Source organism: Corvus moneduloides, chromosome 8 (genome assembly GCF_009650955.1).
Source record: "Corvus moneduloides isolate bCorMon1 chromosome 8, bCorMon1.pri, whole genome shotgun sequence".
Lineage (NCBI taxonomy): Eukaryota > Metazoa > Chordata > Aves > Passeriformes > Corvidae > Corvus > Corvus moneduloides.
Genome location: NC_045483.1, coordinates 26,532,230 through 26,546,798, shown reverse-complemented (window position 1 = coordinate 26,546,798; position 14,569 = coordinate 26,532,230). Strand labels below are relative to the sequence as shown.

Genomic DNA, 14,569 nt, shown 5'->3' with positions numbered 1-14,569 from the left:
CTATCAGGGTCGAGTGGGTGTTTTGTGACCAAAACTAAACTGAATCAACCCCATTTTCTCTTTCATCTTTCAGAGAGTTCTGGATACAGCCATCACTAGCCTACTTCACAGTCCTCACTATAAACAGTGGTATTCCACAACGTAACAAAGGACTCTTGAAATATTTGAGCTTAAGGATAAATAAACTTGTGGAAAAGATTAGTTTTTTCTGCTATATAAGCTAATACAAACTTCTGTGTCTCTGTTGAGAACCATTATAGAATCATAACTCATAACACACATTTCTATATTCACAGTAAAGAGTACATTCTAGAATCTTCTTGTTTAAAAGGTACTGCAAACATGTAAGACATTGTTACATGGCTCACGAGCCTTCATATTCTACCAGTGCCTAATACTGCCTTCTATTCATCTCTACATGCAGTACAGAAAATACAAAAGAAACAAATTCCTTCCAGCCTCCAGCTTTAAAAACTAATTCACATTAAAATATGACACTGACTTGTAGTGGGATAAACCAGGTGAAGCAAACTGCTCTAGCCAGTCTTTGACAGACAGCTTCAATCAGCCTACTTATCCTCCATGTGGAAGGTGCAATCCAGGCTGCTGCCAGCTGCTTCCCTAAGAGGTTCTTCCTCATTCTGTACATCAATATTGCTAAAGCAACAACTCATTCAGTAGAAGTCCACTGTGAAACATGTTGAAGACAGATAAGGATACGAGAAATGTGCTTCTTGCCTGTACTTGTACCATTCTGTTCCTTCTCACAGGTAGCACAGAGGAACTGCTGTTGTGGTCTGAAACTCAGGCAGAGGCAGCAGAGGTGACTTGGGATCACCTTGCAACAGCTGGAGATGGCACAGATCCACCCTGCCTGGGAGCACAGCAGGTAAAGGTAAAGCCTGACCAGTAAAGGTCAGGCCACACAGGAGCCCGTATTTGCCAAAATAGGCAAGGCTTCCTCTCCTGATCAAAAGGAAGCTGTCACAATCCCATAAGGGCCCTAAAGGACATATAAGCCTTCATTTTTATTGTTTTGGGGTTTGTTTTGGTTTTTTTATTGTATTACAGAACCTTTTCTGCTGAGACCTTTCCTTTAAAGGAAAAAGCCAAACAAGTCCCCACAAAAAACCCCCAACAAAAACCAAAATACCCCAGACAAACAGAAAACTGAACCAACCAAAAAAATACACACTAAAGTAGCTCTCACCATATAAAATACATGATGTATAAACTGCAGTGCCTATAAATTATGCTCCAGCACAACAGAGATCAAAGGTTGCTGCAAGGAAGTCCAATTGAGCCTGCTTAGAGTTCATGTCAGTACTCAGAATTACTCAGAGAAAGCCTAGACACTCTACACTGACACCCTCCCATTTTCACAATATGACTTTATATATCTTTACTCTCCCTACAGTCATCCTCTGACACGTTGTCTGCAACTGTCGTCTTAAAACACATGTAAACATGACACATATATATATAAAAAGTTGTTAGGGATGTAAGCAGCAGTGTGGGATGACATCCTATCAGGGCTCATCACTGACATCCTGGGGGACATCCATCTCCCCTCACTCCCAGCAGTGTAGGTCCTATGGCAGAGCTCATCACTGCAGAATCCCTCTGTGGTTAATGAGCTAAAACAGGCTGGTTTTGGTGATTCATTAAGGACTTGAGGATGGTAAGTTACATACCCTAAAATCACCCATTTCATTCTTCTCAGTATACAAACTGCAAACTTTCAGGACAGACAGTATCTTCTTTGTACCATGCCAGGCACAAAAGAACTTTTTGACATGGTGGTAGTAAATAATAATGATGAAGAGTGTCAGCTACAGTACCAAGGAAGCAGTGAGAAGCCATACTGACAACCTGGACAAAAAATACCACTAAATCAGAAGACCACTTCCTTGTGGCAATGAGTCAAAACTAACTGGGTGTTCCCAGCTGAACTTTTGTGGAGATCAAACTGTGCTGAAAGACACCATGTGAGTCAGCCAATAATTCCTCCAAATATATTTTGGAGCATCCTATCTTCTTTAATATCCTCACTAAAAATTCTATCATTTTATTTCCTCAATCATAATAATTTTTCTCTCAAAAAAAAAAGAAATTATGGATTCACCCTTTTCTCCCCAAGTAACTTCTGATTGTATGAATTTTTATTCTGCTTCAGAATTTTCTTCCCTTAGAGACAAAGAAACCTTAAAAACACAGCTTTACTGACTTTATAATATTTTACTTTGCATTTTAATCTTTTCTCTTTTTTGATAGCTTTTTTTTTGTTTTAGCAAAAATATCTCTTCAAAGATTTTGCCCCCAACTGTACAAACTCATCAGTACCTGCAAATAAGCTGAAGCATTTAAAGAATTGAGAGTTTTTTTAAAGGAAGGCAATAATTTATCCTGATAGCAATTATCATCTTCCATTAATGAAATATTTCAGGGTTGTAATATACAGCTCTAGATGCAATAATCTGTAAAATCCTTAGATGGCATAGATTTGCTTAATGCCACTGAAATAAATGAATCTGCACAATTTTCTACCAGTAAAATCTTGGGACTTAAATTTTTTGCAGTGAGCTTGCTGGTCAACAGCAACAGTTGTTGGAATTAAAAATTCTCTGCATCAGTTCTCCATGGTATCAGAATATAATCAGCAACTCTAAAGCAGCGTAAAAAGCAGAATCTAAAATAACTGTCAGGACACTGGCTTCCTGCATTATTCATACCAATATCAAAAGATAGAGTCTAACAAAAAAAATACCTAAAGACTAGCACTGTAAAACTGTGTCTCATGTATCCTCTTTCAGCTCTTTCCCATTTTTCATGAATGGAATATCACATAATCTTTTAAAATATGTTCAGGGAAATTATAACATAGCTGACTCATATTCTGAGATACACATTTACTGGCTGTACCTTGTCATAAGCCTAAAGACTGTAAATGATTGGTCTTCAAGAAAACTCCTTCTCTGACAAATTCTTAGCACTGACAAACCAGTGGATTTCTTTTTCTAGATCAATTCTGAGCTTTATTCTTGTTCCTTTTGATATTCTTGAAAATAAAAGGCAACATTGCTTTGGTGGGACTTCAGTGTTTTCTGTATTACAGAGTGATGCATTGGTACAAGATCAGATTTCCCAAGAATGTAAATCACCATTCCCCATTCCAATGGATCTTGCAGTTACAAATATCTCTGTGTTGTAAGGTAGTCATTAAGCACATGATGCATAGACAGCTTTTTTTGCTTTGCTTGGGCAGGGGTTGTGGGAAGGGATGGCGGGGGCGTGGGGTATGGGTGTGTAATTTTTCCTGCAATCTGGAATGTCAATTGGTTCTATTTTTTGTTCTATTTGATATCTATAGAGCTTTTTTGTGTTCCACCTGTGGAAATATACAGTCTAGACTTCTGCTGGTATTCTCTCTCCCTTCTTTTCCTCACTTGTCCAGTTTTCACCAGTTTCCTAAATGTACCACATCCTACAGTGTGAAACAGAAGCTCTCTCTGCTCTCTTCATTTTATGCCAGACTTATCCCCAGCAGCTTTCTGTTGTTCTTCCTATATGTTCCAAGATTTCTTATTAGCCACAGCCAGGACATTCTGCTGTTATGTCACTGCATTCCCTTCTAAGTCTTAAATTTCTCACCTGGACTGAGCACACACACAAGAGACTCACTGTGTTGAGCAAAGAGATGAGGTTTTTTCTAACTTCACGTTATTGTCCAACTGATATAAAAAAAAATTTTGCCTACCTACCTGTTTTGAGGACTCTAACAAATGTATGCAATGTCACACAGGAACATCCAACAGAGATATTTGGGTCAGGCTTGCAATGCTGAAAGGGCGAGCAAACTGTTAGAAAAGAACAGAAGATTCAAGCCTTTCTTACTGCATTAGGAAGAAATCCTTTACTGTGTGGGTAAAGCACTGGAGCAGGCTGCCTTGAGAGCCTCATCCCTGGGAGTGTTCCAAGGCCAGGCTGGACAGGGCTTTGAGGAACACGGCCAAGTGGGAGGTGTCCCTGCCCATGGCGCAGGGAAGGGAGGGGGAGCATTAGATGATCTTTAAGGTCCCTTCTAACCCAAACCATTCTATGATTCTATGATGGGAGCTGCTCTACCTGCTTGCCTCCCATAACTTCCAGGTGGCCTTTCAGCCAAGGAATACTGCTTCAGCCTGTTTTGTATCTGGGTGCAGTCAGAGGGCTGAGTAATTAATCAAATCAAATCTCAAGCTGTATCTGGCACATTCCTAGCCTGTGACTGAAAGCAGCAGTGAGAACTCCTGCAGTGATACATTTTCCTATCAAAGTCTACTGTATGCTGTATTGTGTATTCCATTAGATGTTCAGTTACAAACTATTCCCCTGGACTTTTTACGAAATGGGGGGATTAAAAAAATGTAATCACAGAATGACCTGAACACGCTGCACATACCACTCACTCCCCTCCTTCCTGATCTGATAAGGACCTAGAATTCTTTGAAGTTCTGATGAATTTTAAACCCACTAAAGCTTTCTGGAAAGCTTTAAGACCAACCAACACATGCCCTGGGCACCACCTAAGACGGGACATTTTGCATACTTTATTTTGCTTTCAGAAATATGACTACACATACAGAAAAACCCGGGCAGTGCCTGTCTGTCTGGGACTTGATTATTCACCAATATCAATAGGAGAACTGCAAACTTCAAGATTCCTTTAAAATTATGCAGCCTCCCCGAAGGAAACTTGGCAAAGTGTCACTAGTTTCAGGGACTAGAAGGTTTGGGATATCCCAGTGCTAAGATAAAGCCTGAAGTGTTTTCCTAGAGGCTGATAACAAAGATGCTCCCAATTCTGCATAGCTTCCCCAAGCAGAGGTGACTCTGAACCACCAGATAAAGCAGCACTCCAAGGCTGTAACATCCTTCACATTAAGATGCAGTGATGAGCAGGTGGAGCAGAAGACCCAAAGCAGAATCCACGGTGTAACCCATCAAGCATTGCAGAATCTGAATCCGGTCAAACTCCCTACAAAATGGTATCTAATCCTAGATCACACAGTATCAATGAATTTTAAATGCTAATATTTTGCCAGCATGGAGCTGATGAAACAGGCATATTTTAATGAAATGGATGCTGCAATGCTCACGCAAAAGAGGACTTGCTATTCCTGTTTCTCAGAGTTTTGCATACAAAGAATTTTAATACATACGCATAATGCCCTCCATATTCAACTTCTAGACAAAATATACTTTCAAAAATTCAGTACATGCATTTTATCCAAGTGATCTACTCCAGATAATAGAACTGAGGCCAGGAACAGTCTAATTTCCAGTTGTAAAGTGTTATTAGTATTTCTGAACTACCTCAGATAATACACTAAGCAACATTCTAAATAACAATTCAGTCGTAAAATTTTACCTTACATACATGCACAACTTGGTTTTGGATGAAAATTGGTTTGAGGGAAGCAAAGAATTTTATCTGTAGGAAGCTGGTGCATGGTACAGCTGCTAGGAGGGAGAGTGTCAGTACCACAGCACTTCTCCCTCTGCTATACAGGACAATTAGAAATAACGATACTGATTTTGAGTAAGTCCATAGTCCTGTCCCATTACACTGTCTTGCATCATTGCAGGAGAGATCTGATAGATGTCTTGCACTGTTTCACACAATATTCAAAGTGGCAGAAGACTGTTATGGAAACTGAACATGGTCAAAACATAGCTGAATTATCACCTGTTTCTTTACCACATCAGTGCAGTAGCAAGGATATGAGGCAGAACCAGTTCTATCATGGTTCTTTTCCTAACAACTCACAAGAAAAATTACCAACCACCACACACCTTGCTTTGATACTGTAAAGATGTGCATATTTGGGCTCCCTTTGACGTTGCAAAGCCTTTGAACTAAAGGTAGTGTAGCCCTTGAACACAGATGAGAAGCAGGCAGTACATGCTAAGACAGAGGGAACTGTGTTAAGAGTTTGCACTTTTTTTGTTTCTAGATTTTCAGCTACAAGTAAGTGTATTAGATAGAAAATAATGAGTTGTTATTTCTTCACTTCAAATTCAATGCTGATATTAATTTTAACCCTTTTTCAGCAGTAAAGGTGGAATACATCATCTCCAGAGACCCCCTTGCAACATTAACTGCTCTGCAAGTCTAATTCACTGCTTTTTAATAAATACTGATATTTTTCCCCAGGTCAGTATATTTAACTAAAATTGTTACATTACACATTTTATACTGAAGAGACATATAAAAACCAAAAAGAAAGCAATATTTCACACCTTATGTTTCTGCAGTTCAGGCAATTTTCTCCTTAATTCACGGCAAATTATTTTCTACTCATTATCATGCCTGTTTTTCCACTACCCAGTACTGCTGTGGTTCTGATTACCTTACCACATTTCTTTGATGCTGTCTATCAAAACTAAGATTTTTAAAGATGTGTGCCCATACTGCTAAAAAAAGGACAACTTTGCTAACTTAAGCATCAGACTTAAAAACCCAAGTTGCTAAAAAAATTGATGGAGCTGCCCAAACCAAAGTATTCTAAATTAATGATGTAAGGCATCAGCAAGTAAGTCGGAGCCAGAAGAAGCAATAGGAAGACTTATCCCCTCTCTACAAGAGCCTTAGCAGTCAGGCCCCTTTGAAATTTTCTTTTCTTTTGTGTAAGTTGTAGTTCTTGGGAGTTCAAATACAAGAGGTTATGTTTAGCCAGGGGAATGAAATGGCACTACCCCAAAGCCATCCACAGCCCAGTTGGGATTCTTAGACTGAAATCTCTAATGCTTACTGTGTGGATAAATACAAAATGACATGACATCCTCCAGATCAATTTTTAACGTATTTTTATGTTAAACCCTTTTTAGAAAAATGGGAGTAAAAATAATTTTCTACACCTCAAGTCAAATAAGTGCTCAAATAACCTTGCTTATTTCTGAGATCTTTAAAAGAAAGATCGTTGTATATTCCTCATTCTTACTGATGTCTACTGTCCTTGCAATTAAAAAAAGAAATCACTGAGCATCATGAATAGCAAAGTTTTCCTGTGATCTTCCTGAAAAGACTTTAGAGGAAAGCACACTTTTGCCTGTTGTGATGCACACAGTTGCTCAGGCAAAGCTCAGAACCTAAAACATCACATGAAGTAATGAACAGATATCTTAAAAACATGTCTCTTTTTTGGTTTCACAGCTGATCTTTGCAGATGACACAAATGGCCAGTCGTAGTTTGGACCATACTTAGATTTCTTATGTTTCCATGCTGAAGTGCAACACACCCTTTTTCTGCACAGGCTGAGCACAATACACGTATCACAACATGCTCCCCTGGAAACAATCTGGTATAGCTTTACATTACTTAAAATCTTTTTTTTTAAATGCTATTTAAAAGACTAAATCCCTCCAAGGTGTCTCATTCAGTAGCTTATTACTACTATTACTACTTATTAAGTTTCAGATTCAATCTCTTTTTATATCACCACATTCACACGATATAAGAAAAGAGGCTGAGAATTGAGTTTCAAAGGCTGAAACAGTCTATATTCAATTTTTTTTGGTAAGAATTCTCGAGAGTAACTGGCTGTCTTGTGAGGGCAAAGAGGAGAAAGGCAGGTGATGCAAGATTGCACATAATTCACAGGGGAAATTCAAGAATCTTAACGTCCATTTTAGTTCTCCCTGAAAATGCTGAATGATGCTGCTGATGCTCAGCACTGGGCTTCTGACACCCAAAGGGAAGTTCCAGCCAGCCACATTTTCTGCCAAAGACAGCACTGGGATATGAAACATAGTCAAAAGCAAGAAACATGATCACACACTGCCTCTTCCTCTGATGGCACTCCCGTCAGAACATGTGGGTAGCTATCTGGAGCTAGGTGACTTGTTCCAGGAGTTTGGTGTTAGTCTTTAACTAGTTCATGTTCACAAAATTACACTCTTTCCTTGAGCTAACCAGCACATAAATGAGTGAGATGAGAATAAGAGCTTGTGAGGGGCACTTCTGGTTTTAACAATTTTTTTCCTTCTTTTAAAAACTCTATTCACTTTCACTAAGTTCCACAGAACATTTTGCCATTCCTCAGTACTTTTTATACTGCCAAAGCACTATACATTGAACTAATTGCTTTGCAACCAGAAAGGTCAACTAAGAACTGGGCTCCCAAAAGCCAGTTCATTTTGGTTTTTTTAAAATGTAATTCATGTGATTGGAAATTTTCCTTTGTAAATTTATTCTTAATAGACCTCTTATTGCATATTCCTCATGAATTACTATTAATTGTTCCTCTAAGCTGCTCCAGACATCAGACAAGCTGTTTTCATTCTGTTCTGAGTCTAATAGACTAGGGAAAGCTGTGATTTACAGTGTTCAGCTACACTGAAACCATTAGTCTGAAGAAGTTATCCATCTGCACTATTTCTGCTAATATTTGTTTGTGCTGCAAAAGTAACAGATGAATTCTATCCTCAGTGTGAGCCTCTCTGCTGTTACCTACTGTCCCTCTCAACTCTGTACACTACTGTCCTCAAACTTGCTTTTCAGAGCTTCTTTCATTTTTTACCTCATTAAACTTGCTGAATATGCCAGCACCAGTATGAAAAAAACTAATAGGAGCTCCCATACAAGCTACTAACAACTGCAGTAAAGGAAAAAAGTCCAGATACACACCAATATTCTGGTGTTAGCTTCTGTACAAACATAAGCAAGGGAAGCATAAATTCCACAGGAATTGAAGAATTAAATTATCCCCAGGCTACATGACAGTGAAGGCTATTCTGTGTCAAAAGAAGACTGCCATGAAAACATGAACTGCAAGAAAAGTTCTCATCACATTTTCTGCTGTAAGGAAAGTCTTCAGGAAAGGTGGGAGCCAGTGAAAGCTGAATGCTGATGTAAAGAGGTTTATTGATTAAGTGAAGTGTGAAGATTCATTAATACCATCCTCATACAATATTTGTGTTTTAAAACAAATGGCTCAATGACAGTTTCCCTTAGAGACACAGAACTGCATGCATTAAAACTACATGATATAGGGAATTGATTTTGCCAAGCTTTTCCATGATTTTTGGCCATTTTGTCAGCCATATCCTTCTGGTATCTACATCTTCAAATGTTCATGAAAATAACTTGCCACATGAACTCTCCCCCTTTGCATGTAGTGTGTATGGGCATGGGGGTTTTATATGAAAGGGAAGAAAATCCCTCATAGCAGCAACATGTTTTTGGTTTTAATCTAGGTGTAATACCCCTGTTTTTCCATGCTGCTTCCTCATAAGACACTTAAAAACGTATCAGAAACTTTTAAAGTTATTTCAGTCATGAATATCTTCCACAGTATAGTCATGCTTACGAATTTTATAGAACTGCTGTGATCTGACTGCAGAATTCATTTTTGATTAATCAGACCCAAGGTTTTAATAATGAAACAGCAGGTGGGGTAACTACAAAATTAAAACTCTTATCAGCCTCACAGTAATACAGTCATAAATATAAAAGAGTTGAAAACAGCTCATTTGCATTTTTGAAAAACATTCTCAACAACTTACTCTGCATTTCTGTTCCCAGAAGAGGGCGATGTTTCTGCCAGCTGGGAGGTACTGCGGGCTCCTGCTGCCTTTCATGGCTTTCAAGGGAAGGCTCATCCTATCTCACACGGCTGAGGGTTATCTTTCCCTTGGGAAGCGGCCACTGCCTTTCTAGAAGCAATTTCTGCAACTGTGGGAGCTTGTTCAGAGACTGCACACTTGCTTTGATCAGCTGCTAAGCATTGGGTATTTCCCATTTGAGGAGAGTATCTGTAAAATATGGTAGAAGAGGGTTGTCATAACGTTGCCATTTGAATGATAACCTTTTGCTCCCATGAACACCTCGGAGCCACTTCTGCCCTTTCAATTAGCAGCAGTTCAACATTTGGGATATACAGAGTTGTCTCTCTCTTTTTTTTTTTTTTTTTAAGCAATCTCTTCCACGTATTTTCAGGATTTTGTAAAAAATAAAAATTAAGTCTTTTAAGTCTTCAAATCCATCCTCACTGTAATTTACACTGCTCAGGCTTAAACGGCCACCAGATTGACATTGTGTAACAGTAGCTGACAGCAATTAAACTGGGGGCTAAAAAGCTGTGCTAATGACAACAGAATCAGTCTAGGTATTGCATCAAAGTTTAAGATGTTTTCAGAACAGTGACTTTTTTTTTCCTAGCTGAAGGAAAACTTCTGCTTCAAACAGTCATTGCAGAAACATTTCCAGGTCTAAACCGCTGCATCACAAATGAAGGCACTATGATTTATTCCTAGAATTTGTTCTCTTCTACCTTTTTCTCATTATACATAATGCCAACCCAGAGAAAAACGCAAGCAGAGTCCAGAAAGGACTCTGCTGAATACTTTTCCTTTTATACAAGAATACCTACTACATATATACATACATAGACATAAATACCCTCCTCTGAGATTTCCTCCTGAACTAACCAACTTTTAATGGAAATTATTATTCAAAACCAAAATAACCTATTCTATGGACAGACTATTAGTTGATCCATAGCAGGGTTGAATTTCACATATATCAACTCTCTGCTTTCACCCTCAGGGTTTCAGGAAAATAAACAAAAGCTTTTGACAGCAAATTGTTTACAACACTGCCTTATATAAAAGTTAAACAAGTAGAACATTGGACAGATAAGTTTCTTTAAAAAAACAGAAGAAACAATTTATTTGCTGAAGAAAGCTAAGTACTAGGAGGAAAATGTACTGAAGCAGAGACAATAAAAGGATAATGGAAAAGTTAGGCAGGGTGAAGTAACACCCCGAAGTCATGAGATTAGAGATAGAAAAGACTTGGCAATGCTCTTTGTAAGTATTCAGAATTGGGACTGAAGTCAGCATGGATCAGCTGATTCCATATAACACAGCAGCACAGAAAAAGATCTGTTCCTTACGATATCTTGAGTACTCCTTCCATAATCCAATTAAAAAAAAAAAAAAACAACAAAACCACCAAAATGAAAATAAAACGAAAACAAACTGAAGCAAAAGAGAAAGCAGAATGAGCTTCAAAGTAAAGGACCACAAGCAATAGAACCAACCCATGCACTTTCAGGAATCAAAAGTTAATGATTCAATGTGTTTACGTGGCTTGCTCTAATCCCATAAAGCTGATGATGAATGATTGACAGTTTGTCAAGGGCCTAGACAGCCCCTGTTCTGAGCAATGGAAAAGCACGGGAGCAGTTGCCATGCCAGGATATTCCTTTTATGGTATGAGAAGGTTTATGTAATTGGTGGACTCTGAGCTTCTAAGAACTTTCTCTTAGAAGGGAAGAGTTAGAATTCTTTGCAAATTCACCCTAAAATATTCTTCAGAGTTAGAGGGATTATATATATGATTGACCAGACCAGCAAAAAACCCAGGCTCTCTCTTCTTTCAGGAGACAGAGCCACTGCATTGACCCTAAGACCCTGCTGTAAGTACTCATTAACTCAGCATGGAGCTCATGTGTCCCATCAGCATCCTGGCTTGTCTGCCCTCCACCATTTCATCACCATGACTACTAATTTACTGAGATTAAACAGATTACTCCAGCCTGCATCATACCAGTGCTCTGACCAACTGCAATTGCCCTGCCAAATCTGATCCAGCTGTAGACAAGCCAGAATCACAGATATAATAGAAAACACGTGTAAATTCTGTTAAAAAGGGAGGAGAAAAACAATCAGGAAAGGCAGGGATAGTTAAGAAAGTTTTGTCTACTTTTCTTCAATCACAACACTTCTATATAGGATAACTGATCCAAGAACCTCTCTAAAGGGGTCTGTAGGTAGTTAACACCTGTAATTAACACAGGTGTAGGTAGTTAACACCCGTAATACTGGTAGGTGCCATGGATGGGCACGGCTTAGGCTTCATTGAAGAGCAGTTCATTGTGTATATATTACACAGGTGTTTACACAGCTGTTTCATATACTGGGATCATGAGAGTGGCTATAAACTAATGTAAGGTAAAACCAGACAGCAAAATCTTCAGGTGGGACTGAGGCTTGTGAAGGAGCAGCTTGTGGTTTGTCACGAGTGCAGCCATGCAAAAGAATCTGCCAACAGAGGTGGAAAAGAGAAATGCACCCAATTTTCCCATTTCATGCATTTTTGAGGAACTGAGAAGTTACATCTGAAGGATGTAAAAGGTCCTGCATAAAGAGGACCAAATGAATCCAAATCTCTGTCTAAGTAAGAAAGTTCATTTCATTTTGAAGAATTCTGTTTAGTTCTAATGAGTTCTGGATGTGGAGATGGGAGAAGTGACTGCCAGATAGAATTTATTTCACACTGTCTGAACTCTTTTTCCCCTGAGAGCCACATGATTCTTACTACAAAGGGAAAGAATATTAAGAAATGGAAAGAGTTTCATCTGTCCATTGTATCATCCTCATTCAGTGTAACTATTCTCTTTTACTTTGAACCAGGAAGAGAATTATGAAGGAGTTTTTGTTAAAAAAATTTTTAAAAAGAAAAAAAGGAAATATGTATATTCACTCATAGAATAACCAAGATAGATGGTGTTTGAAGGTATAAACCAACCAATGCCTGACTAGGAATGCCCATGTAATCCATCATTCAGCCTTTATCATTTCACCCACATTCTTTCAATATTGTCTTCAGAGACTGCGAATAACCACAACATTATTGATCAAAAGGATAAGGTAACTCCGAGATGAGAAAACAGTATGTAAACACCAACTCATTTCACACAGATTATACACATGGCAGTAGCTGCCAATAGATTCAGGCTATGCAAGAGTCACAGAGAACAAATCTAAAGCCCCCGTTGGATTTGAATTGCTGATGAATGCCTGAGAAGCTCACCTTTGGTAGAAAAAAGTCAGTCTGCTTAAATGTTTCCTATCCTTTCTAAAGTAACAATCAACCTAATTTGGGAAGCATCTGACCAGACCTATCATGGAGGGGTTTTCAGCCACTGGGAGCTGGCAGAAGGGGGTTTTACCCCTCGTGTACCGACACAAAGAAGCCCGGAGGTCAACGCTGAAACCCCTCTGGAAGGCGGCACTCAGTGCCCAACACACAATGAAAATAGGGCAGAGCTCCTCACCCTGAAGGGGCTGGATCTTCCTGTCACTGTTCAGCAGGCACACAGGCAAAGGCAAAGAAGTAAAGAGAGGAGACCGTCTGTGCGCCTTCCACACAGGTTTGTTCCAATGAAACGACAAGGACGAAGAGGCCAATTGGTGGGAGAGTCCAGGGATCTTATACTGGGTACAGAATAGGTGAGGAAAGGGATCTCAGCCAATGGGATAGAGACAAGCAGGTGGGATTGACAGGAAGGGAACCAATGGGAACAACACATAGGAGGGACTCAGGGGAGGATCCAATGGGGTGTCAAGGAACACGGAACTTTCTAGAACTAATACATATTCAAGAAGGAAAATTAATATCCATAACTTCATACATAAAACAAGAAGACGAAATATTAACCAAACAGGGGAAAACATGCAAAAGGCAAAACAAGGGAATCATGGGTTCTCACCATGACTGAAAGTTCCATGCTAAACTTGGGTTGCTGACCACCAGAGCTCGCTGTCTGAGTTGTCCTCAGGACAAAGAGTAGGTGCAGCCACCTGCACTGCTACACTGTCAGAGGGTACAGAAAGATACAGAGCAGCAGTGCCACAGGAGATTCTGATTTACAGGAAAGCATGAAGAGGTGCCAGAGGAGACTGTACAAAATTGCAGGCAGCACTGGAAAATTTTTGCCTGTTCACAGGAAGAGAGCACTCTGGCGTTGAATGACAAAAGTATTTTTTTCAAAATAACATGGAGAATCTATTATAGATCTGGAAATTAAATTCAGACCTCCTCAAGCCCAGCCCTGAATCTAAAGCTCTGTTGCTTCACATGTTTGGTGTCTTTCAGGACTGAACATTTCCAATGCCTCCAGTTTCCATGTTAAAACAGAGATGTAGCTTAGAATAAAATTTTGAGTACCTCACGTTCTATCAATGGCCATTGTCAACATAGTTCCTTTATATCCAGATGGATACATCCCCGTGAAATATACAGAACATTTATGTCATATTTATGTCACTACCCTTCTCAAGACAAACTGTGTCCTTCTGGCTTCTCCAGAACATAAAAGGTATTTGTCAAAATCACTTAAAACACACCACACACACCATGTTTGGTAACTACTGGCAGGTTTACACATCCAAGTGCTACCCTGGCAGTTCTAGCTGGGCCACAGGCCCAGAGAAAACACCTACAGCATTCAAAGATACTGCACTAGACACCCTGAGAACCATGTTCCATTTGTTCAAGGAGGGGAAAGATAGAGGGAATTATATTTACATCCCCATAAATAACAATTGAACCAAGTGTTCTGAGTACAACATGAATGGAAAGATCAAAAAAGAGAATTAACTCAAGACTAACAGCATTTCACTATTGAGCATTGCCAAGGGAACACCACAGCCTTGCAGTCAGGTTCACAGTTCACCCTTTGGCTCAGGTGGATTTGGCACCACAGCTTGGAGCAAAGTACATAAGAAAAAATGCACTCG

The 14,569-nt window shown here is 39.3% G+C and overlaps 1 long non-coding RNA gene across 1 annotated transcript in view; it reads right to left on the bottom strand.

Annotated features, from left to right (window-relative positions):
• The window catches only part of LOC116447633, a 150,505-nt gene extending 137,043 nt beyond the window's left edge, over positions 1-13,462 (bottom strand). Inside the window, exons 1-2 of the long non-coding RNA XR_004241618.1 lie at positions 13,105-13,462; positions 9,548-9,796 (exon numbers count right to left, since the gene is read on the bottom strand). This is a non-coding gene — a long non-coding RNA (uncharacterized LOC116447633). The remainder of the gene's footprint in view (positions 1-9,547; positions 9,797-13,104) is intronic.
• Positions 13,463-14,569: the final 1,107 nt, after the last annotated feature.